At 39.1% G+C, this 23354-nt stretch overlaps 1 long non-coding RNA gene across 1 annotated transcript in view; it reads right to left on the bottom strand.

Annotated features, from left to right (window-relative positions):
* The window catches only part of LOC148224094 (uncharacterized), a 129223-nt gene that overhangs the window by 45715 nt on the left and 60154 nt on the right, over window positions 1–23354 (bottom strand). Inside the window, exon 7 of the long non-coding RNA XR_015803468.1 lies at window positions 8634–8844. This is a non-coding gene — a long non-coding RNA (uncharacterized LOC148224094). The remainder of the gene's footprint in view (window positions 1–8633; window positions 8845–23354) is intronic.

The raw sequence follows: 23354 nt of genomic DNA, 5'->3' as shown, positions 1-23354 counted from the left end.
ATAAACCAACAAACTTCAGGTTATTTTATCTAGAAAAAATCCTGGTTTCGTTTATAGCTGAAAAATAATTTTATCTGTGAAAGAAAAAAAAGATTATTTTTCACTAGAATTTAGAAAGCCAGTGAGAAGAGCACTGAAAAAGATATCAACAACAAAGCAAAATTGTGCTGCAATAAGAGAATTTTAATGGCCTTTCCTGTGAACACATTGATCTCTTTGCACAATTTTTCTGTTACCAGAGAAACAACACTGTTAGGTTCCTTTACCACTAAACTCAGCTTAGACTGATTCCTTTCCTAGCAATGCTGATAATGGAGTCTGACCAGAACTGGTCTGATTACTCAGTAAAACCTGACTTTTCTCCTTTAAATAAAACAAATTTATATTTTAAAAATTGGTACAAGACAATCCAGATAAAATATTGACTTTTTTTTTTTTTACACAAATGTTTAACACAAGGAAAAGAAATTTCTGCCAGTGCTAGATACTCTATTTTCATATACACACTAGTGAAGAGAATTAAATTAAATTAGAACAGCAACAGCTGGAAAATACCCAAAGATTTGCTTTCCTCCTTGATGCACCATGGTTTGAACTGTGTGTGCTGGTGTTTTTCTCTGTTATTTTTTATTTCTCTCCCCATCATTACTCGGCTCCTTATTCATTCCTGGGTGCTGTCTCTTCCCAGCTGCCTGCTATGCTGATCATCTTTGCAGTATCCACCTCTGCTATTTCCAACTTGATATTACTGCAGCAAAATATGCAACAAAATATGCAAAACTGGCCAAAGAAGCAAACAGGAATGAGAGACATGCTAGAGCCTCAGGGTCATGAAAGAACAGGCATGATTTGATGGAAATCTCTTTTTTTTTGACTTACAGAAAGTTACAAAAATTTGGTTACTTCTGTTTTCATTGTCCTTTGGCAGAAAAGTGACTTTATTTAACAACACAATCCCCCCATTTCTAGACTTGCATATCACCAGCCCCACTCTAACTCCAGTCTGACTCAAGTTCTGTTCTTTGCTCATTTCCCATCTCCTATTCCCCTCAATGTCACTAAAAGTTTCTTTACATAGACACATACCCATGTCCTACATCCCTAGGAGAAACTGTTCCATACTTTGATTCCCTTCTTGAGATAGCACATATTGAAACTGCACACATTGTTCTAGATGTCAGCACACATTTTCATAATCTCTATTCCTTTCCTAATGACCTTTAGTGATTGATTTGCATTTTTACCTTTAATTGATGAAGCTGATCAAAGAAAACAAAAATCAAATTGCAGTCAAGGCATTTGTAATGGAACATTTAAGAGAAATGGGAAGCAGTTATTTCAGAATTGAATTCCTTAATCAAAATTCAAGACTCCAGAGCTATCAGCAGCCACCAATGTTTTTGAAATGGATGACAAGATGGTATACTCTCAACAGATACTCTCCTATACTGCAAAAGCAAGTGTAATTTATTTCAGAGTGGCACAGCCAGCAGACTGAGAAAAGTTATTATATACTCAAGGCAAAATAAGCCAAGTGTGCATTACTTGCTTGTTTTCAATTTGGCAGATTTTAAGTTCTTTTGACAACAGAAGAGAGGCTGAGAATAGAACTCAATTTGTGAAGCTGATTGTAGCATTATTTACAAGCAAAGAAAAAACCTTGACTGATTATCTATATATCATCCCATACATTTTTGAGCCTAATTGGGATACTGAAAGAGGGCAGAGCTCCTTTGGTTTAGCTTTAAAATCTTCACTATCCCATGGATAATGACCAGTGCTGTTTCCATGGAGAATAGTCCAGAACTTTCCTCAGTGCTAGCTCTGATTTCCTGTATCATGTTAACATTTTAAGGCAGCTGTGCAATTTCAGGGATTTAAACTGAATATTGCTTCATAGATTTAGTAAGAAAATAGTGTGGATTTCTGTTATTCAAATGAATGTGAATAGGTAATATCTTCATATATATCCAGGTAGATTTTCTGGCAGATTAAAATAATTTTACTGCAAAAACCTTTAAAATTAACCTACAGTTACTTCAGCACTAATGAAAGGACTTCCTCTCTAGGGAAAGGGATTTGCATTACATTCTTATCTCATATAAATGAAGAAACACATTTTCCAATACAGAATGAGAGCTTCAGTGCCAAGCAATCTCTCTCAGTTTGACTATAAGGAATCTTTTCTAAAGATGTACCCTTCATTCTTTCTACAACTACCCAGATTTTTCACCGACTCAAGTGGGATCTTTTTTGGCACTTTGAGAATTGACAATAATGCACTTGTCAGAAGATTCTAAATGCTTAGTTTCTTTTGACAACTTACCTTTGAGATAAGAAATACCCACAACCGAGGAGCTTTGCCTGCTGCTTATCTCTTTGTGTACAAAACCCCAGTTAAAAGCTGTAACTTCATTCCAGGCAATGGAAACTTTTCATCTCTTTAAATAGGGCCAAGATTCCACCCACACACTTTCCCTTCTCAGACATTCTGTGGAGTCCTCCAAATAAACTTAATTACATTCTACACATGGAATATGCCAGGATAGAATGGTTAAGAATTAGAAGAGCCACTTTCATACTTAAAAAGCACAACAGATTGGTACAAAACCTTGCTGATGTCATTTCCCTGATGGAAGAGAACAATTAATGCTATGACCTAAAATTGGTTGTGGGACTTACTCATCACCACAGAAGTCAATTGGATTTAGGTGGATGCACTGAGCTACAAATATTTTCCCTAATACTGTTGCCAGTATGAACTTCACTGTAGCAAAGAGAGGGAATTTATGGGTAGGTTTTAGAAAAGAAAGATTTAAAATTCGACATGCAGGGCGTAGACAACCATTTCATATACAGAAAAAAAAATATTATTGATGATCAAACTTGAAAAACCCCAAACAAGATGAGATGATAACACCAAAAAATGCACTGGCCTTTCTCAGGATACAGGTGGGTCAGTGTGAGGCAGCACAAACACTGTGTGCTGGGGCAGGAGGGGAATTGGAGCTGGAGTTTTGTTGGAGCTTGCCAGCTTAGACAGACATGGGAAAATGGCTCATTTTTCCTGCAGTTCACTCACTGCAAACTCTGTGCTTGATAACGTTACCCATTTTTCTTGCTTTATGCACATTGATTTCCAATCCACAAAGCTGGGGATGTTCTCATCTGTCTTCCAAGAGAAAACCTATCAGAAATCTTGTTGTCCTGTCCTTTGAGGAAGAGGAAGAAAGATCAGCCATTACCTTTTTATTTTTAAAGTTTTTTTCGTTCTTTCCCCCTGCAAGTTGTGCAAGAATAAATTAGAGAAACTCACATTCATTCATGGAAAGCTAGATGAGGCATGGTTGGAGTTTGCTGGTCATGGTTGGTTATGGTTTTGGTTTAGGGATTTTTTTTTTTTAATTGAAAGAAAGGTAGAGTTCTTTGCAGAGTTCACTGATTTCAGTGGAAAATGTGACAACAGAATAATGACAGAAAAATTTTTAAAAAAAGAAAATGTGGCAGGAGCAAAAAAGGCGCCAAAAGCATCCAAATTATTGTAGCAGAACTCTTAAAGTCTTGTTTAATGAGTCTTTAAATATATTTTAAAGGTGAAAACACAGAAAGCTGTTTTAAAGCAGGAAGAAGATTTTCACAGCCACTTAAACTGTAATCTGGTAGTGAAGCAACAGTGAATAAATAGGATTGCTAAAGCTAAGAATCATGGCTTAGCTGAAACCATTGGGGATGTCACAGAGATCAGGGTTCAGAGCAGCAGTTTATAAAATACTAAAATATATTAGCTTGCAACTTACTGCACAGTGTGGCTTTATTCTTTTCTTTGATACTTGAATTAAAATCTTCTCTCAAATACTTCACCAGATGAAGACATGAGGCCTAAAATATTCAACAGGATAGAAAAGGAAGGGAAGACCATTTGGACTAAGCACCTAATGCTTGAACCAAGTTATTTGAGTCTGAATCATTTGGCCCACAGTTCTTTCAATATAATTTTGACAGAGAGTTTTAAGAAAATTCTAATTCCTCTGAAACTCTTCAGTAACGTATCTTCATTTAAATATAGCAAACATATTTTTGCTACCAGCCTACAGAAGATGGTGATTAATTCTTTCAAGCTTTCTGTGAGCACCATCTGGCCGTGGTGATTGTTGCTATTTTACTTATCAACATGTTGTAACGAATTCTCTTTTGACCATTTAGTCTTTGACAGTGTCTTTTTGGCTGAGAACACAGGGTACTTGGTATTCTCACCACACTGGAGTTATCCACAGCAGGCACTGGAGCCTGTCCAGTGAGATGGAGAATGCAGGGGGAGCAAGGTTTGTGTGGGGAAACAATTTCAGATGGTGCTTTCTTCACAGGAAGGGAGATTGTCCCAGTTCAGAAGGGGGCTGCTCCTCCTATAGGTGCTGGGGTAGCCCCTGAATGATTGTCAGAAGGTATTTTCTCCTCACTGAATAAATCTTGCATTGAATGCAAAACCAGAGAACTTTGGAACAGATGGGAACACCCATGTCAGAGTAGTCATTTATGCTTAGGACATCTACAAGTTGGAGAAATAATAAGAGGACTCTGGGAAATTAATTTTTAGGAAGAAAGATGACTCATTGGAAATACAAGTAGGTGAGGAAGGAGAACTTAAGATAATGTGAAATTGCAGAGGAATGCCCCACTGAAAGAAGTAAACTTGTTGTTAAGGATGGATATGATCTCTTCTTTGAACTAATATCTACCAGCAAGAGTGTGTGTCTATTACAGATAATGTTTAAATTACATATTTCAGGGAAAATTCCATACTACAAGTCGTCACCTACTGTTACCAAGCCACTTGCCATCAACAGGGAGAACTAGGAAAACACTGTGAAGAACAGTCTAGAAAACACAGAATAAGTGCTGGGTTTCAACCTCTCAAGCAATTTACTTTTTCAGCATCATGAGGCTTTGGAGCAAGATTTCACAGTTTTTCTGAAGCACTGTCTGTAAGGTGCTGTGAAATAAAAGCTGCTGTTTTAAACCTGTTTGATGAATTCATTAATCTCTTCCTGTTTTTTATGATCAGCTCAGCAGCAGAACAATTCCCCCATTATCTATCATCCCACATTATTAGAGGAGCATGAGCCTCTTGTGGAGGATAGATCATAAAGATGTATTGACAAAAAGCAGAGTTTGGATTTCCTTTTTCTTTGAAATTTATTTGAGTTTTGTGTTGAAACTGACTCCAAGTGAACCAAGTCCAAGTGGTTCAAAAAACAAACCATGAACACACGGCTCTAATTTAACCTCCCAACACAATGACAATGCCATTGTATCCCTTCAAATGCATAGGGACCTCAGTGCTTCAGAGAATTTGCATGATCTTTTTGAAGAGAGTATTGCTGTACAAGAAAACTGGAAAAACTACAGCTTTTAAAAGTTCTGATTGGAAAAAAAAATTACATTTCAACAAGATTAAATCAACTGGTGCAGATTTGCTGGAAAAAGAAAATGAAAATGATTAAGAAAAATGATGTTTCCACATGTTTGTAATTGTAATCTATTCACCTATCATCAAGCTGATGGAGCAGAAGTTGATTCTGTATTTCAGATACAGTCTCATAAAATATTCTGCTGTCCTGGTGTTATTGTCAGCTGTGCTCAGAGGAATCCGTGTGACATCCAGCCAGAATGGCCAAACACAACAGCCCCAGGTGAGATAAGTAAAACACCTTTGCCCAAAACCCAGAGGAAGAAATATTTCCCTTCAGACTGGGAGCATTCGACCTAAAAACTTCCTAACTTACCTGCCTGCACACAATTTCTAGAAAAGTAAGAGAATATCTTTTAATATCAAATTACTGATTCTGCTAGCATATTCCTCACACAAATACGTGTTTGAAAAGAGTCCTCTTAAGAACTTATTTTTACAAGATAAAAGACTAGGGATTTCAACAATACACACACCACATATTGAAATATCACATATATTCCAAGGCCAATAAAACAAAGTGTTTAAAAAGCCTAATGTAATCCCATACTTTTAATGCACAGGCACCTTCTTTGGGCTGTGCTGGAATGTGGTTTTAATGAATACCTGGAATAAGTAGTTGTCTTGTACTTGCAGGGCTCAGAATTTTAACTACTGAACTTTTCTTAGTTTTAGAAGTCTGAAATCACAGGTGTCTCCCACTCATAGCTGCCAGAGGATTAACATACAAATTGACTTCAATCATTTGCATGCTGGTTTTTTTCTGGAAAACATGTTAGGAACTAAAACCAGAACTGTGTTGATGATACAAATTATCCAGGATTCCAGTCCTGAGCAAAAGTACCTCCTGTGGCTCATGTAAAGGAATTTAGAAGATAATTGCTATCCTATTTCTCACTGTACATTGAACTTTCACTGCTTGGACATAATCAGCCTAATTATGCTGGAGCATTCAGTAGAGCAGACAATTAGCTGCTTAAAAACAATCTGACCCAAATATTGCATACTGGTATAGCCACAGACTGCAAACACTATCAAATAATGCAATTTTCCATCAATTTAATTTCTCTTCTGCAAAAAAACCACCCTAGGCTGCTTAGAATTATTTCAACTAAACATAACAAAAACCACAAGCAATGGCAAAAAAACCCCAAAAAAACCAACCCTCAAACTGTTTGAAACACCCAGAAGGTTTCAGCAGTGTATGGTGAAGAGAGAAGGGGCTGAGGAATATTCAGTTGAACAGATGCCCTTAGAAAACAGGGAAGTGTAGACATACATTTCAAGTTCTTGATGTGAGACTTCAGAACTCCACTGCTCAGAGGCATGTCTGTCAAGTGAAGATCCAGATTTCCCTGCAGTTAACCCAGCCTCAAATCCTGCAGCATGTCATCTACAATAGTTTGTCTTTCTTGCTTCTCTGGTGAAGTCATAATTTAAGGAATGTACAATGGCCCTGTATTGTGAGCCTTGTGTTATGAATAAGAAGGAAAAAAGACCTAGCAAATGTATTACAAGCCTTAAAGAAGGATGTCTCACCTCATACATCCAGTTTCCCATCCTTTATGCTATCCTTTAGCAATGAGTTATGATGAAAAAACAGTTAAATATTCAGTTTTAGATGAGGAATAAAGTCTTAGAGAGATTAACAGACTTATCTGTTAATGACACAGCAAACATTTCAGTAACACAGCTACAATAATCCAAATCTTTTTGACTGCTTCCTTTTAACTTCATTTAAGCTTTCTGAACATCCTTTCTTCATCCACTTACCCTCTCTATTTATTTCTAGTTAAAGACACAATGAAGTCTGTAGGCTTCCTGTTTTTGAGGAGGGTTCATATTATTTCCTTAAATTTTAAGTGGAAAGGTAACATTTCAACAAAGAAACAACGGCAACACATTCTCAGAATATCTTGCTTTGGGTTTTGGCCTTTGTTTCTTTGTTTGTATGGTTCTTTTGAGGGAGGAGTGTTTTGTTTTTAAAAGGCAACCTTTACTAATGGACACTTTGATTTCCATAATACATGTACTGAAAAAAAAAAACCAAACAAACAGAAAAACAAGCTTAGAAATAAGGCTGGCATCCTGCTGCACAAGACTTATAAATCTCTCATGGCCTTGTTTTCTAGCCACACTGCAGTTGGAATGGCTCCTGAGGATTTAGAGCATCTAGATAGAAATACATACAAAGCCAGATGCCCAGGATGGCAGGAATTTTACAGGCAACCAGCTGGGAAATTGTTTTGAAAGTCAGGTAGGAAAGTGAAGATTTTCAGCCTGCCAAGGCATAAGGGCTACAGAGAGAAGATTAATAACTGGCCTCACTAGATTCTAGCTTCTCTGGCTCACTCAAGGACAAGGTCTCTTTCCCTCTATGCCAAATGTCCTTTTCCTGGAGTTAGGAATGAGAATGAGGTTTTTTTGCTTTGTGTCTGATACCTTTGGTCCCAGATGAAGAGGACTTTTCAGCATGATGCTGTCAGCAACTAATGGGAAATTGAAGATGCTGCATTAATTGAAGTGAATCATCCCAGTTCCCTTCATAACTCAGACCAGCAATCTGAGAAACTTTATCATTAAAATTCACAGAAAATCAATTAAGAGAGGCCTAAAGCAGACTGGATTTCCCACAGGGCCTCTTTGCATTACCTCAAAAGGTAACAAATGTCAAGGGACACAAGATGTCAGTCCCAGAAAGCTGGCTCTGTTTGCCTGGGAAAAGTTCATTAAATAAATTAAAGACTCACACTAAGGAGTGGAGGACTAAGGTAATGGGATTTTGTTAGCCAGTTGGTTCAATATTGAATCATATAAATAACTGACATAGTCAGTGATTTGCTATGGATTTCTAGTAACTTTGGCTATTTGGAGGCTGAATCAGAGATAAAAATACCAAATGAACACAATGAAAACTTTGTTGTTGGTAAGATAGCTAATTATACTCTGTGTGGATAAATTCCTTAAAATAGATCTCTTCATCTGTTGCAAAAGCAAGGCACCAGTTGCAAGAATTGACTTTGTTAATTTTCATGAATAAATCAGTTTTAGAGGAGCAAGTGAGACAGATAAACTGTACTTGGAACAGGATTTAGCTCCCTCAGAGTCAGAGGCAATGTCATGCTAAAGCAGAGGTGACAAAGCAGATGCTGACCTTGGTACTTACCAAGCATGGGAAGAAGAGGCTTTGTCTGGATGTCCATGGCCCTTGGATGAAGGGAACATCTGTTGTGATGAGACCAAGGTTCTTTTGGTTCACATAAGAAATTGAGATGTGAGCAGTGAAAGATTGAACTGTCCATGTGTTGGGGTGAAAAGAATGAGCTGTGCTTCTGTCCTGTTGGAACCTCTCTGAGAGGGGTAAGCTGTGCTGCTGGCTGCAGGAAAATCAAAAAACACCAGTAATTTGCTAGGGTTTGTAATCCACCTGAGGAATATGGAAACAACGAATTAATCTGAAAGAATGCTGCTGTGTTAAAGGACTCTTTCAGATACCATGACATTGTGCCAGAGACACTAAACATTTCCCTTCCCAGTGTAAGAAACGAAATTCTCTCACAGAATAGGTAGCTCATCATTAGATTTCATGAAAGCATCCAGGAAAAGCAAGTGTTCTGAAAACCTTAACAAGTGTGCTAATGATTTTTTTGAGATAGATGTGCTCTCACCCCAAATTAACATCACCATAACAACAGGCTGTAAGAGCCACATGCAGAAATGGAGAGTTAAGTGCTGAACTGGCCATTCACACATGTCCCAGCATGACAATATGAAGCTGTGGTAATTGCAGGGCCACATTAGATGGCCAGGTATTCTTTTACACTTTGGAGGAAAAAAAAGTAACCAAGCATTACAAACACAGGTACCAATTAGTATAATCAGGCATATTGTCCTACAGGCTCAATTTAATCTTTCTCCTAGCAGTGCAGCAATAACTGTTCTCCCTAACATAATTAGCATTTCCATCTACATTTGTTACCTTAGGTATAAGCCAGCACTGGTATTTAGGCAAAGATAAAAGTGCCAAGCAGATTAAAAAAATTGCCAAGACATTTTGATGAAGCAAATTAAATAAGAGCATCTTTTCTATTTCAGTGATTTCATCTGACAAGAAAGCAAAGGTGAGCAGCAGAAGGCAGGTGAGCTGGTGCAGTCAGGAGCAAGGATCAAAATGAAGTGTGGTGGTTGCACACTCAGTATGGGAAAAGCAGGCAGCACAGAGGAATTATCTCTGAAATTGAGATGGAAGTTCAGCTTCTTCTTTTTCTGTTAAGATTGACTACAGGGTTGTCTAACAGATTTTCAGACTATTTTATTTTACAAACTTTACCTAAATCCATATTAATCAGCTAAGTCTCTGCTGCTATCAAAATTGAATGAAATAACATTTTTTTGGCACCACTTGGAAGCAGAGGAGATAAAACTAAACTATGCAGTCCCAATGAGTGAAGGAATTATGTCCTATCCACCTTCAATACAGCACAAAGACCAAAATCTCTTCAGAGCATGTCATTTCCTGTCAGCCTTGCACAGTGAACCCTCAGCTCATCATGGATCAAAAGATTCCTACTAAATTACAAGAAAAAAGCCTGCATTCTGTTTAGTTGCAATCCTGTTAGTCATAACAAATCTTGTGTGCATCAGCTGAGCTCCAGGAAAATCATATGTAACAGCAACACCCTCTTCAGAGGCTGTTCCAGAACCTTATCCAGTAATTGCTCTGTGACTGAAGACTTCTCCCCTCTCACACCTCTAGCAACAAACCTGCTCATCTTCCAAATCCTTGCTCAATTCCAGATCCCTGTGCCTCTTAACACTCCTGCTCAGAACCTAGGGCTGCCCACAGGACAAAGGTCCAGCCTCACAAGGTTCTCCTGCACAGAAACCCCTTACCCATGTGAGACTGGTGCTCTCAAACAGCAAAACCTGCCAGGAGCACCGTTGTGCTCATAATTAGGGAAACAGTTCCTTCTGCTGTGTTAGGTTTGAAACACTTCAAGGTACAGGAATTATTTATTATTTATCCTCATGGGATGTCCCTGCCCTTCAGAGCTCCAGTGCTACCATGCAAAGCATTTGATGGAGCCAAACAGAAATGACTGCTGTCCCAAAAAAGTGTATAAGGAGCTCCCAGTGTCCTTTATGCCTTGAGAAAATGAAGGAGCAGTCAGTGTTGGGCTGTAGGGTACAAATTCAATTCAGATGAAAAATTTTCCAGGGTGATCTCCCTCTTTTTTATGTTCTAACACAACTACAAACAAGCAAAATGAGAGATTTTATAAGGAGTAAGGGACATTTTAAAGCAAATCTCTAAACTAAGCCTGGGATGCTCACCCAGCAGTTAAAGGCAGGAAGGCAGGCACTCCTCACTACCTATTTCATGTGAAGAGATGTCTAAACTCTACCAAATTAAGTGAAGAAATTAAACAGAGAGCAATATAAACATATTTTAATTAATTTAAAAGTACATAATGTTTTCCATGAAACTAGGGGAATTTATTTCCTTATTTAGTGCCTGAGTAGGATTAGCAGTTGGAAAAAATCCACTGAAATTGTAAATGCATTTTGCCCCTGTATAGAAACAAAAGGGAATTATTTAAAAACTAGGAAAAAAAAATCCAATCAGAAACATAAAACATTATGGACCATGTATTATTTTTATCACCAAGAATTCCCCATATAAAAGGCACGGAGAAAACCATAATTCAGAAGTGGGAAAACAGAGGGACTGTAAAAGTGAAATGGAGTTCTGACAAATGATACTGTACAGAATATGGATTCACAGACCAACAAAACAAAACAGCCCAGCAGCAGCAAACTAGAATACTGTATATTCCAGCTGAAGCATGAGTGTTTCTGCATATTCATCTTGTAAGCTGGCACACTTACTTGCCAAGGCTGCTGAACTTCTTCTTTTATATCTTAAAAAACAAAACTTCCCAGTCCTTTCACAGGAATCACTTCATCAAATGAAGACAGACCAAAAAATGTTATTTTCACAGTTCACAATAATATCAAGTTACATGCCTAAGAGACACCATTTTAAATCATAAATAACAAGCCAGCAAGTGTATAAAACTGGTACTTGAACAAGTGATAAAAAGACAGGAAACTCTAATAAAAATGCAGATAGTCAAGAACATACCTAATTTTCCCAGTTTTAGAATGGAATAAATTGCATTATTAAAGCAAAAATTATTTCTATCAAAAATTTTGTTTCTCAGAATTGAATACCACTTGTGGTGGCCTCTCATGATCTCTACACAATATTTGAGGAGTTCAATTGGCACTAGCCTGTTTATCTAGATACAAGTAGGGAAGAAGTAAAGTTCCTAATGATATGCAGTTCTGTAACTTAATTAGAAACCTTTCATCTTTCAATATTTTACATAAAAGCTAGAAAAAAAACCTGTTTTGACACCAGCTATCCTTAGTAGCAACATTTCACAGACACAATCTGAAAAGGTCAACCTGCCAGAGAATAATACATAAAGTAAAAATTAAAGTGAGGGCAAGGAAAATCATCTTCAGGTGAAACTGCTCTTCTGCAAAAACAAAGTAATATTAAGATTCAGCCTGTGAACAACACATTCTTCAGTTATGAGAGAAAACATTATTCTTAAAAATCTGTTCACTACATCAGGGACAGAAAATCAGCTATAAATCAGGTGTTAGCTTGGTTAGTACAGATATCATAATTATTACCTCAATATTAGGATAACAATCAAATAAACACATTCCAGATAAGCATTTTAATTCATTTACTGGTGTCAGCCATGCTATGCTTTGATTTTATCAATATACCCTGCTGCAAAAAAGGTTAAATTGTGTTTTCAGCACCATGTAAAATCAGCTCTTTGACTCACAGCTCTCCACAGACCTTTAAAGAGGAGGCAAGATCTACACCAATCTGCCTTTCAGAACTTCTCACACATCTCTGACCTTTCTGGGGGCAGCTTCAGAAAATGGGGGGAAAGCCATTCCAAAGAACAGTACCAAGAAAATCACACAGCACTATGGACTTTCTTCTTAATGGATTATGTGAAATAACACAGAAGCAATTTCTGTCCACAGAAAAGATTTAAAATGTTTTTGTTTCAAGGACAATCACAGGATGTTTAAAATTTCTGGTGCTGAAAGCTACATAAGGTCCTCAACATTGAGTAATCAATATCCCTACAATCTAAACTGTGAAATCATTATTTCCCCAAGGAGAAAATTTTGGGGATTTGCAACTCATCTCAAAACCTCAGTAAAACTAAACTGGTAGAATCTGAATTTCCCTGAGATGACATGGTGTTCTATTACCCTTCAAATAGCCATGAAAAGAGAGCTTTCACTAGGACAGCTGTTAATGAAAATCTGAGCTAAAACATATAAGAAATGGCAATGTACACAAATGTTCCTTTCCACAGCAGGCACAATCAAATACTCCTTTGAATGGCCTAAAAGTTGAGTGGCACTCAACTCAACTTCTCCCACACAAAGGTGAGTGACCCACAAGGCAGCAGCAGCTTCCCAGAAATGGGCAAGGACAAGAGAGCAGATGCCAACAAGGGTTTGAGGCTGTGCTGAGGGAGGTGTACACTGGACATTAGGAAGAACTTTTGCCCAGAAAGGGGCATTAGGTATGGGAATGGTCTGCCCCAGGGGGCACTGGTGGAGTCACCATTGTGGGAAGTGTTCAAGGAAAGCCTGGCTGCACAACTCCAGGCTCAGGTGTGCTTGCCATGGTGGCCATGGATCACAGGCTGGACTCAATCTCTCAGGGCTCTTCCAAGGCAGTGCATTCTGTGTTTCTGTGATATCACAGCCTCTGGGGACAGCACGGTGGCTGGCAAGTGTCCCCAGCCATTGCTGTGCCCCACAGCCCAGGCAGACCTCAGTGAGGAGTGACGTCCAGAGCCTGTGTGGTGGTGGCAGCTTGTTGCACAGAGCACCATGGCCGGCCAGGTCTCCTCCTGGCTCCTGCAATTTTATGTGCTGCTGCTCCTGGTCTGTCCTCTCGACCCATGCAGCCATCCTGAGTGGGGCACAGGCACCTCGGGCCTGCTTCCCAAGGAGCTGGAGCTGCAGGACAAGGACCCTGAGGCAACCCCATGGGTGAACATGGCACTGCTGTCCTGGACATGCTTGCTGGTGGAGCTGCTCACCACGGGCATTGTCCTGGGATGCTATCTTTGCAGAAGGCTCCAGAGATGCTGGAGACAGGTGAGGGAGGGGGGGGTCAGGCTGGTGAACAGGGCAGACCCCAAGAGTGCTGGATCTCTTGGGCAGCCCTTTGTCCAAGGTCCCATGGCAGAGGGAAGCTGAGCCTGGCTGGGAATCAGGCCCAGGGCTGAGCCCCAGGGACAGCCCCAGGCAGAGGTGGCTGGAGCTCTGCTTGCTGCAGCCTCTGCCCAGGGCAGCCCAGCCAGGCCTGAGTGTCTGGCTCAGAGGCCAAAGGCAGCCCCAGAGGCCCTGGCCTCACTCTGCTCCTCTGCCCCTTCCATCGGGATCCCTGTGCTTTGCCTTGCAGGAGAAGCACCAGAGGCCCTCGGCCCCAGCAGGGCTGGGCTGCCTGGGACACGGCTGCCCCATGAAGCTGATCCAGCTGCTGAGGCACAACCGTGCCATGCTGCAGCTGTGCCTGCACCACAGCTCCCAGCAGAGCCCCAAGGCCAAGAGAGCAGCAGAAGGGGCCATGTGCAAGAGAAGGAGATGCCAAGCCTCCCCTCAGCACCGACCTCCAGCTGCAGCACTGCATGCAGAGCTTTGCAGGAGATGTGTGACCAGTGCCCAGCCCGGGCACTGTGATATTCCCCATCTTAGGCCTTAGAGATAATCCCATTCTCGGTCGTAGCATTGCCACCACCTTTTCCACATGAAGCTGACATTTCCCTTAGTGTTCCTGTTATACAAGTTCAAGTATTTTAGCCATAAGATTCTTACCCCATAGTCTTCTAGGCACCCTATATTGTAGATTTTGGGAGTAGTCAAGTGAATGAAGTTCACGTTTTCTACACACTGCTGTGTTGTTTTCTTGATATTCCATCTGAGAGGGGACACAGTGGGTGCTGGGTTTGACCAGGAGCTCCAGACTGCTGGGAATGGAGAGCCAGCAGCATTTGCAAGAGTATGAAGGGCAGCTGGAAAGAAGATGGGAGCAATATTCTCCTGCCTCCTTCTTCCAGGGAAGCTTGGAGTCAATTCCTCTCTGCACTGTGCCAGGGGGGGCCCTAAAGGCCTCAGGAGGGGTCTGGGTGGCCCCAGAAGGTGTTTGCAGGACCCTGGGCCACCAGGGAAGGAACAGGATCATCCCTGGAATGCTGTGACAGGTACCCAGAGCAAGGCCCAGGCAAGGGCTGAATTCAGGCAGGCAAATACATCCAGGGGCTGCCTGGGCTATGGGAGTGAGGCCCAGTCCTGTTTCATATCTTTCTGCTCTTTATTTGTATTTACTTCTTTGTCTTTATCCTGTTGACCCTCACAATGGGATTAGATTTCACTTTCCTACAAAACAAAACCTTAGTTATTTTATTTCCAGGAATCAACCATGTGTACCCCCAGCTTAAATGATTTCTCTCTGTCATATTTTGCATCTTGCTCCTTTACAGCAAGATGCATCAAACACCTCTGTTAAAATACAGATCCCTCACTGGAAAGAGGACAATCTTGCTATTTTCTGAGCAATGTTAACTTTGATGATGTACCCAATTTTACAAACCCAATAGGAAAAAAACCTAGAGATCAGCTTCACAATTTCAAAAGCTGGCTCCTCAACTCTTGCTCACCAGTTTCCTTACTGACTTCGTCCAGCAGTGATACCAAAGAAGCCCAGAAAACAAATGGAAGAGGAAATGCAGATATTCAACTGGGGATCACCCACCAAAATCCATTTTAAATGTATTTCTAAGGTCTCTAAGAGCAAGTTCGAGGTGCAAATGGATACACTCACACAGAAGTACTACCAGTCAGTAGTTTTGGCATTTCCTCTGAGTTTCCTCTTCATTTTTTTATCTCTCCCCTAAATAAGAGAAAAAAACCCAAACAAATGCGACCTTTCAGGCAGAGAAAAGATGTGGTTGGTCTTTAAGAAAGCTTTTTTTTCTGCCTGTATAATAATAACCTGTTGGGAAAAATTTGAGCTTTCATCAAAATGTCACAGTGCTGTTGCAGTTGTTCAACCACTGTGAGAAATAACAGGCACGTCTGTAAAGCTCCTGCAGCTCACCCTGGGCAAGGGTCATTGCCACTTATCACTGCAGGGATCACCGGGGATAATGATGGTGGAAAAAGTGGGGAGAGCTGCATAAATAAATATTTGCCATTTCCTTAGCAAAAAAAACCCTTAAAACAAAGTTGTAAAAGTAGTTTGCCTCCGAATTAGGAGGATTTAAATTAACTATTTTATGCCTGCTTTTGGTTCAACATTCATCAATCAGAATTTGAATATGCATAGGGTAATTAAAGGTAGCTGAAACTTAAAAGTCTACTTACTTGTGCACAACCTATACTGAAACACATTAAAAAGCAGTGTTTTGCTTTAAACATGCTTGGTATTGACTTCATTCAGTCTTCTAAGGTTATTAAATACATGGAGAAATCTATTGGTTGTTTCATTAAGAATGTATCATTAATTAGGAAGGCACAGCTTTATCATAGTCACTGCTGATACCAACATTACTTGGGTAAGTTCAAAGTACTAACACAAGAACATTATAACAGGAGCGATGTTCAACAGAGCCTCAAAAATAAAGATGTAGGTCCAAAGTTTTTCAGATATCCTACAGTTGTTAAGACATCTCCAGAAAAAGGAGTAAACTGAAAAGAGCACAGGAAATTTTAAACTCATTTCTCCTTTTTTTTCTTCACTTATTTATGGGCAACAGGAAACTCCTAATAGAGGGAATGAAATGTAGTTTTTATAGCTGAGTCATCCCCTCAGTTTCAATGTGATCCAATGCTCAGTGCAATCTTGGAAAGGGTCAAATCACCAATGTGAAATTTAAATTGTATTTATGAAAATAGCTATTTTTTCACCATTCCCCTCCCTCCTTAAAGTACATCAACACTAAATGAGAAAGGCTCAATTAGAAATAGAATTATTACAAAATTATACTTGGACATAATAAGTTTGCTACAAGTTCCAGTAGAAACAGAAAGGAGAGCAGAATCAGAGGTTATCAAACTCAAAATAAAACACAGCTCATACTTTCCCCAAAAACCTCATTTAATTTACCCAGGATTTAAAAAAAAATTCATATAATAGCATTTAACATATTATGCTAAATACTATAATTTCCATCTGAAATATTAATTATTATTATGACTTTCAGAAGTCAATTACAAAGTCTTCTGCACCCATCTTCCCAAAATCTGATTCTAAGTGCTTGCAAGTTTAATCCCTTAGGAAGCAAAAGTAGCCCCAAGTGTTTCAGGATCAATAGAAACTAAACAGCAAAGCTTGACAAAGTAAATTAAATTGTCAATAAAGTCAATAAATATTTTCCACTGTAGAGATAGCTATGAACAGCTTATAAATTTTGCCAGTGCAGGTTTAGTGAAGAAAAACTAGGTGCTTATTGCCAAATCAGTTATGAGTTGTTCTACTCTACTGCCAGTCTGATGTGAATATAAACACCATATTCTTCACAGTATCACCCACAAAGAATTCCACTTGAAAATTAAGGCTGGTTTTGAGCTTGACCAAACAAATGAGAACTCACTGTTAAAACACAGTGAAGGCAGCAAAGTCAGCCTTTACAATGGAAAAGTGAGAATTAACAGCAGATTCCTGATCAGATCTCCAAGGCTCAGTGTACCTGGTTATTGTGGTGGCCTGGCCCTCTCTGGCCACCCAACTTCCAGCCATCATCACTTGCTCTCAGAGGGACAGGAGAGAAAACATGAAAAGCAGGAACTAGAAAGCTTAAGCTAAAGACCTTCAGGTCACTGATGAAACAGACTTAACTTGAAAAATCTTATTTATCACCAATTAAAATGAATACTTAGTTATATTATTAGGCATCAATTATTAGACAGAGACAGCCAACCTGTCCTCAAGTGTGCTGAAGCACTGGGGCCAGGCAGTGCACATCTTCCCAGAGCTAATTTACCCATCATTCTCAAGTCAATTTACCTGCACAGAGTTCCATGGTACAACTGCTAGGCTGCCAATAAAAAATATCTCAGGCTAGCAGTCAAACCCCAATGTATAAACCTTATTAAAGGAAGAATGAAACCTGCAGCATTTGATTGACCTTCCATGCCCTGAGAAGATTACAAATTTCCCAAGATTAAGGAGTTTCCAAAATACAAAGCAAAGGACTGATTTTTATGGATCAAATGTTAAAATAGGCCTGTAAAATTGGAGTTCTCAGATTGCCCATGAAAGAAGGGAAAAAATCATCCCACCCCAACCCTCAAATGCAATTTTAGATCCTTCTTTGAAAATCTGGTTTCAAAAGAGAGGAATAGATACAATCTTCCCCTCACCTGGAGATTTTAATGAATTAAAACCATTTCAAGCCTGTGAAGAAAGCCCTACCACAGTCCCTGTCAAATAACATTTTCTTTCATTTTTTATTCTCATTACTACTTCAGAGCAGTCGAAATAACAGCAAATAAGGAAATTAAAGTTGCAATTCAAACACTAAGCTCTGAAGTCCCACATTGCCTTCAAACAACTGTATGAAACAGAAACTTTTATGTTTAATACTCTCCAATACATATAAACCTTTTATTTGCATATCCTTTGGCTGCTAAAGCTGTAACTTGCATTTCTATTAGCAGATGGGCCCTGATACAGAAATATGGACCCTGACTTTCTGGATGGCTCATGCTTGGTTGATTAAAACTCTTGACTTTCCTCTGAAGTCTGCATTATTGATATCTGCCTCTCAATTAGGATCTTTGTAAAAACAATTAGGATCAAATGTTACCTGTGTCTGCTGCAAAGAGCAGCTCCCTGGGATTTTTACTCCTATTTTTGGAACATTATGTTTCTAATGCCAAGACAGCTGTGTACAGATATAGAGAAACACCTTGAAGCATTAATAAACAGGAACAAGAGAAAATAAAAGCTGTCACATTTCCTGTGGCCATTTGAGGGTGAAATTGCATGTGTGAAAATACTGCAGTTATGTAATAGAGTGATATGTACATGTTCCTAAGTAAATACATTCAAAGCAGATTATGCCATTTTAAATTATTACTGGAAGCCAAAGAAAGATTTATTTGATAGCTTCACAGGTTTATCTTCACAATTTACAATAGAGCAACTACTTTGCTTTAAATTTAAGTGGGGTTTTTTTCCCCTGACTGTTTAATCTACCTGGTCACCAAGCTGATACAGAATAGAGAAGCACAGATAGTGCAAGGAACTGATTTTTAATTACATAAATGGACTTACATGGCTATAACTGATATTTCCAAGTCCTTTTAGACTGTGGGCTAACAGCATACACCCAATGTCCTGCCATTGCACCTCTTCCTTCTGGTATTTGCAGCCTTGCTTCCACAGAAGTCAGAACAATGCATTTTGATGTCACGAGGCTGCTGGAAGGGCAACAGAGCAGCCACCAATTTGTATTTGGTAGGTCAGGATTAGCCACAAGTCTGAAACCTAACTGTTATAAGAGGGAAAGATTCTCTAATTCTGCTGTAAACAAGAGTGAGAAACCCAACTCCTCTGACTTCAGCTTGCTTCCAACATTCTAGTATTAACTTCTTTAGATAACAAAGGATTGTCTGTAGATTATTGTGGATTAAAATTATAACTGCAGGTCTGCATACTGATCTCGAGTTTGATGGCATGAGGAAGTTGATGGTCTTCTTATTTATGCCTCTGATCATCATGACAGAGTTTCTCAGCTATCTCCAAGAGGTATTTATATTGAACCTGAACAAACTATTTTATAAAGTTACAGGGAGAGTGGCTGCCTTCCATACAAATCCAAGCAGTTCAATTTTAAAATTATTAGAACTCTATCACTTTTCAGACCCCAATATGTGTAGCCTCTGTGTAATACAGAAGCCCTTGTGAAAGACTCACTCAGAAGGTGCATAAAAAACCTTAATTCCCTAACACTGCAAAATTCCCCCCGAGGAAAATCTCACTTTACAATGAAAGGAAAATATTTTAGTGGTGGTGCCAGAGACAAGACAAGGATATACAGTACCAGGAAGGATCCTGCACTTTCACATGCTGAATATCCAGCCAGGAGACAGAAATTCATAATGGAACAAGCTTCTACAAAGTGAAAATATGCTTGGCTGAGGTAGGTTTCAGTCAATAACTTTGATCCTCCAAAGGCAAAAGTAAAGAGCAGTTCAGTCCTTTCTCCTCCCCAACTCCTTTCTAGGTCCACTCCTCCCCAATTTGTAGAAAAAGAGGAAGTGTCTCATACAGAACAAGGACATAGGAGCTTTTTCCCCTGTTGCAATTAATAAAAAAAAAGGGAAAGAAAATTTCTTGCCCTGCCTCTTGTGTAAATCTGCCATTTTAAACCACATGCTGTGTTTATCTGTTCTCAAAGGTACTTTCTAAATTTTACTTTTATTTCTTTGGTCAAAAAATTGTTACCACAAGTAAACTTCCTGCTGAAGAGTCTGTCAGAGAGGAAGAAGGCTAGAGGATCCTTGGAGAAGGCTGAGAGAAGTCTACATTTGTGCATCCTAGCAGGATTCTGCACTGGTAAATAACTCTGCCTTAGTGTTCCTCACTTAGTGGTCAAAATGACTTTATGCTATTGAGGGTCTGCACTCATTTGTTCTAAATGAATGCAAGAACATATCCATTAGGTTAGAAATACAAACTTACAAATAGATTGTCCCACAGGCTTGTATTAATAGTTTTATTTTAGGAGCATTATCAGATTATATGGCTGAAGATATCTTATGGTACCTGTGTTATGAACACACCCCTCAATCCCTTGAATATAGTTTCTAGCTATAAAATATTTTGCATGTTATATGCAATGTTGGCCAAAAAAGAAACTTATTGTCATCAAAGCTAAGGGACCCTATCAGCATTTTAAGAGAAGCCTTATTAAGATGAAATTCAGCATTTTGGCTCATTATGAAGTTATTCGACACTTCAGTGTCACATCTAATACTCCTGATCAATAACATGAACCTCTGTACCCAGATTTCAGTGAGTGGAAAGATGGGTTTCTGTGCATCAGTTTGCTACTGGAGTTCTCATTATAAGAATCTGCTGTTAACCTGTCTTTGGATTTATGTGCCTTTTCTCTGTTTTTGATCAAATCTATGATAATTTTTATAAGATAAAATAGAGAGAGAGGCTGGAAGAATAGCTCATCTGAATGCAAATGAGCTCTTTCTCCCCCCTGCATATCTCTCAAGGCTTATCTTTTTATTACTCTCACAGAAAGGACAGCCTGGTTAGAGCCAGGGGCTAAATCAGAAATGACTTGACAATCCACTGATAACATGGCATTTTTAGAATATACTCTCTAAGCTTCAGTGACTAAGGGTGAATCATAAAATTGTACAAGTCGATCAGCTCAGGATCTGGTTTTTACATGAAGACTTATGAAAATTTAAGTGCACTTTATCACCTGAAACCAACTTTTATCTTGAACATCTACAACATACTACAGTCATAGGCCAGAAATACGACTGCAAGGGAAGATACATGAAAAAGAACTTTTGCTTACTAAAGTTGGGGTTTTTTGGCTTGCTTTAATAATTGGAGCTCTGCAGTAGTGCCAGTGATGCAGTATTAACAGCTGGGTTTCCCAAGAGTCCTATAATGTTCATTTAGGTTCCCAAAGGAAATGCAAGTGAAGAGCTAAACCCATGTCACACATCATAAAGCAGGGGATGCACGTATGCACACACCACACACACACACACACTAAAGCTTCCAAAGCAGCAGCTTCCTGCCCCTAAAGGAACACCCACACAGGGCACCAGGAGCTGATGGTTGAAGGCTTCATCAAGTTGTTAATAACTCCACCTACTCCACCTAAAATGCATTCTGCATCTGCTGTTCAGTGATAGCTGTTCACCTCTGGAGTTTGCTGCTACCTAACAGCACCCAGCAACAATTTCACTACAAAATGTACTGATCTTACAGTTAGCTTCAAAACAATACATGAGCTTGTTTCTTTCCAAAGTCTGTCCAATTTTCCATTAAAAATAGAAAAATTACCCCTCTTCACATGCATCATTACTGTTAAGCCTTGTCTATATTTTCAGCTTTTCTTGTTTAACTTACAGGATAATGAAACGTGTTGAAATGGGATTTCAAGGCAGGTGGTCAACAAGGTAAAGGAAGGTATGTGTTGTTTTAGAATCCTCAATATCAGCAGACAATTTGCTGAAGCTGAATCATTTTTTTTCTAACCAAAATAACCACCTAGTGTCTTTATCCTCCCTGGTGTTTCCAGTAAAAACACTAATAGCTTTCTAAGCATACAGTTACTGGATACTGGAATATATACATTTAGCTAACTTGGTCATTTTTAGGACAATCTGCTGAAGTAGACTTTTCTTTTTTAAGATATTTTAACTAAATACTTGTTTTAGGAAGAAAAAGTGTTTCAAATCACAATTTTGCCCTCCTTTATCCTTATTAAACAGCATTGATTTTCTAGTGCATGGATAAATGGTTAAACTGAATGTGGCACAGATTTGTTGTTACTGCTGAATATATCTTCTGCTATGCTGCCAATTATCAGAGAAAAAGTTAGAATCAAGAGATGTTGTTAAGAAAAATAACAAACATTATTCCTTCTTGACCCCTGAGCACTCAGGTTACTTTTCATCTCTTCTATTATTCCTCAATTTCAGAACAGAGCAAGCCTGGTCCTGTTATATCTAATTCAACTCCAAGTGCCATTTTTACCCAAATAATTTTCACCCCTTACACCTCTTTCAGTTGTGATGTTTTATTCCTTTCTAGGTTTTGTTTGTTTCCCTGCAGCCATAGCTAACAAATGTTAGTTCATGTGAAATATAAATCAGACAGATACAGTACATCAGCGATGGGGGTTTCAGGTTTCTTTTCCTTTTCTGAAGAGTTATCAAAGTTAACAGCAATTTCCTTACTACTCCCACACAAAAACCAGCACAAGCTTCCCAAAATGCAGTTTTTGAAAAGGCATGCAAGTTGGACCATAATTACATGTAGATCAGTGGAATTGCTTCACTAAAGGGGAAAATTAAAGGAGACTACCTAAGCAATAGGTTAGCAAAAGGTGAGCATTAATGGATCAATAGATCAATTTAAGTGCCAAGTGTCCAGAGCAGCTTTCAAGGGTGATAATGGATTTTAGCATCAGTAGAGGGACAGATTTTAATTGTGCAGTATAACAGTGCTGTTTGAGCCATTATATGACTGAATTATTACTATTTCTGTAACAACTTGGATGTAAAACTTGACTCTGGGCTGAACTGTGTCACTTAAGGGAATTCAGGAGGAAATTATTTTACACATGGAACGAAATTAAATGTATTCTGCATTCCTGACATCCCCATTTGCCAACCTAAAACAAATGGTGTGCCAAGCTTGTTGTACAAAGCCCAGGCACTGGTATAACCTCTGCTGGTGCCTTCCAGACAAGGAGAACCAGAAGGAAGATTCAGTGTGTATCCTAAGAGGTCTAGATCCACGTATTCAGTAAGGGAGAGCAGAGAACAAATGCATCAAGGAAATGAAGAAGAGAGAGAGTTAGGCTGACATAAACACTTTTGCACAACTCGAGTTATGCCTCCACAAATCCATATGCAGACATAGTAAATCTATGAATAAATCCTAACTTCTCCCTGCCCCTCCCAAGTGAATTACTAGATCTAAACTTTAGAACAAATAAGGCACAAATCTCCCAGGGCTTAAGGGCTTCATCTGTCATATAGTGACTGTCCCCCTGATTCACAA

Source organism: Sturnus vulgaris, chromosome 4, assembly GCF_052056855.1.
Source record: "Sturnus vulgaris isolate bStuVul1 chromosome 4, bStuVul1.hap1, whole genome shotgun sequence".
NCBI classification, from domain to species: Eukaryota; Metazoa; Chordata; class Aves; order Passeriformes; family Sturnidae; genus Sturnus; species Sturnus vulgaris.
This window is presented reverse-complemented; position numbering and strand designations above follow the sequence as displayed.